Below are 3,796 nucleotides of genomic sequence, written 5' to 3' on the forward strand. Positions count from 1 at the left end.
TTTCTTAAGCACTACTAATTGTTTGCTTTTCTTGAAGCTAGATCATTCTGAAAATTTCCATGGCAATGAGAGGGAATGACATATGGCCATTTGTAGGAAAGTGGATGGACCTTGAGAGTGTCATGCTAAGTGAAATAAGTCAGGCAGAGAAGGGCAGAAACCATATGTTCGCACTCATAGGTCTACCAATGATCACTATTTTTAAAAGTTTTTACTTAAGGGGCATCTGGGTGCTCAGTCGGTTGAGCATTCGACTTCAGATCAGGTCATGATCTCGCAGTCTGTGAGTTCGAACCCTGTGTTGGGCTCTGTGCTGACAACTCAGAGACTGGAGCTTGCTTGGGATTCTATGTCTCCTTCTTTATCTTCCCCATTCCTCCTCGCACTCTATCTCTCTCTCTCTCAAAAATAAATAAACACTTAAAAAATAAAGTTTTAATTTAAATTCCAGTTATTTAGCATACAGTATAACATTAGTTTCAGGTGGACAATTTAGTTATTCAATACTTCCATACAACACCCACTTTTTAATATCTTATAGTTGGTAAATACCAGAACTATGACTTAAAACCTTATCTTTATGGTAGCCCATTTTTATCACTATACTGCATTTACTTATTGATAAATTTTTTTATAAAACCAGTATTTAATATGATGCACTGACTTTCAGCATCCAACTGATAAAATTACACATAAAAATATATTGAAATCTTTGGAAAGTATTGAAGACATTTATGTCTTCCACTTATGAAGACACAATCTACAAAAATGAATTAAAATGAAAAATAAACTGCCAAAAATTCCTTTCTAATTGTCCAGTAGACAATTAAGGTCTAGGGCATAGAATTGATTTGTTATATAAATGGGAAACAAAACAAATATTTCTTCTTTTGCCTGAACTCCTAAGCTCAAATTAATACTTATAATTACTTGAGCCTCCTGTTACCTATGTTTTGTTTCTAATCCTGTTTTTACCATAAACACCTTTAATTACAAGTTTCCTCAAACCCTTATTGAGCATAGTTTATGTGTGATTAATATATAAATTATTTTGGGCTTTTTCTCTACATAATTTTTACTTAGGATTTAGTGAACTAATGCTTGAATACAGTAGTTTTCTACGTATTATTATTAAGGGTCTGTTGCATTACAGGCAGCTTTCTCTTCCTCACTCATCTCTTCTCTGTGTTATTTTGGGATTTTTAAATAAATTTAAATAATATCTGGCTCTTAAAGATGATACTTGAATTTATTTTTTCCTTTACATATATATGTCTTTTCAAAATCCCACCAGCAATGATCACTTCAACAACAAAACATCCTTATATTTATTGTAGGATGTTTTCCTTTGGAAATGATATTAATAAAACTTTTTTCTTTATCTTACCTCCTGACTGTGTTTTAAAGTCACTCCACCATTCCATTCTATTAAGTAATAGAAAACATTTCCAGGAATTTGAATTCCATTTGCATTTTTCAGATTAGACCAAAAGATTCTCCCTTTGAAAGGTGGTTGTTCTCCTTCCTAAAAAGAAATATGAGAAAGAATTGCTACAGACAATTCATCTGTACACAAATTTTAATAAGAATATATCAAGGAATGAAAACATATTAAAAATAAGGATCCACGATGCAACTCTGATTTCCCAGGATTTGTCCTAAGGTTGATGCTTACTCAAGAGATTCAGCTTCTCTTGGAAGTTAATTTAGCACTTATTTTTACAAACTTCTTCAATCCCTAAGGCTATGAATCAGAAACTTAGGATTCTCTAGAGATGAAAGTCCCTGACTTCTGCACATTCTAAAGACCCAATTATCTTTACTTAAAGAGAATCTTCCCCAGCCATACAGTTCTTGGAGTGTTCAATGAATAGGGCTGTATTTAATGGCTTCTCCAGAAGCAGGGATTAGAATCAGAATATGTCCAGAATCTCTCAGAAGAGTTAACCTCTTCCCAAGAATTTGTTTTTCATTTTATTCCACAAAGAATACTCAGTCAATCCTAATAGAATCCCAAATAGTCCATCTCTTTAAACTCTTTTTTTTTTATTTTAACGTCTTATTTATTATTGAGAGACAGAGCATGAGCATGAGAGGGGCAGAGAAGAGGGGAGACACAGAATCTGAAGCAGGCTCCAGGATCTAATCTGTCAGCACAGAGCCGGACATGGGGCCCGAACTCACAAACTGTGAGATCATGACCTGAGCCGAAGTTGGACACTTAACCGACTGAGCCACCCAGGCGCCCCTCTTTAAACTCTTTTTATTTTCATATTTTTGTTATTTCTAGACCACACGTTACACATTTTTCTTTATACCAGTATAATCATAGTATATATTTTAATCAGTTTTTGCCACTTTATAGCAATATTTTGTGATTTTCCATAGTCTCTGCAGTATTTTTTTACATTTGAAGAATATTTAATTAAGTGGAGTTACTATAATGTAGGTACAATTTTAATAGTTTTGGACATTTTGTGTTGAGTTTATGAGATTTTGATGTATTAACTACTGATGTCTATTTATTAGGCTATCTAGTCTGCTTTTCCTTCTACTGAAAATTCAGAGCTTTAGTTAAATCTCTAGAGATTAAGGGTATAGAATGAAAGTGTGAGAATTCAGAGAATTTTTAGTGCATATGCAAAGTTATTTTTCCAATCCAAAACTTAGCACTTTATGCTGCCGCTGAAGTATTTGCACAGACAATTTTGTGTTTTTTCAGATATTTCAAAGATAAACATTATAAGCATATTGTAATCCTAAAGTTTCTACCTTATCTGTAATTTACATCCTCTTATGCTTAATATTGTATGTAAGCAGTTTTTCATATATCATCAAATCTTGGATAACACATGGGATTTTTTTAATAACACATGTATTATAGTACATTATAGGCTCATAGTAGTCTATTATATTTACCTTTCAAAATTTACTTAATCTGTTCTCAAATAATGGGCATTTGTCTTGGTTTCATTTTTTACTATTATAAATAATGCTGCAATAATAATTGTACTATTCCAGAAGAAATATTTATATTTTATTTATTTTTAGACTAATCTCAATAACTTTCATGGTGAATTATGAATAATGAATTATTAAAAAAAGGAGGTTAATGAAACCGTAAAATTCATTTAGAATTGGATCATAGAGCTGGGATTCACCTTTACATTAACTTAGTTCTAAGCCATATGAGATGACAGAAACACATGTACCATATGGGTGATGTTCATCTTACTTCTACCCCCAAACCCAGTGAGGTTAGAGCACTTTATGAGGTCACACAGGTTATTTTGAGGCAGTTCTCATCATCAGAAAGTTCTTCACATTTAACTGTGTATATAAGTCTCTGTAATCAACTCTCATCTTTCCTAATCAAACAACAAAATTATATACTTTTTCATGAGAGATTTTGAAGTTTTTTTTAGATTACTCTGAGTCTTTTTCTCTTTATTGAAGTATAATTGACATTGAAAATTATTTTTAGGCAAAAACCCCTAATTACTTGAGTCATTCTCTTTATTGAAGTATAATTGACATACAACATTATTTTCAGGAAAAAACCCATAATTATTTGACATTTGCATACAATGCAAAATGATGACCACATAAATATAGGTACTAGCTCTCATCATACAAAGTTAGTTTTCTATTTCTTTTGAAGTTGCTTTTAAGATTTACTTAGCATCTTTCAAATTTTCAATATAATGTTATTGGCTTTAGCCACCATCCTGTACATTATATCCCCATGATTTATTTATTTTATAACTTGACTTTTGTACCTCTTTATCTCCACCTA

Source organism: Suricata suricatta, chromosome 13, assembly GCF_006229205.1.
Source record: "Suricata suricatta isolate VVHF042 chromosome 13, meerkat_22Aug2017_6uvM2_HiC, whole genome shotgun sequence".
In the NCBI taxonomy this organism is placed as follows: Eukaryota; Metazoa; Chordata; class Mammalia; order Carnivora; family Herpestidae; genus Suricata; species Suricata suricatta.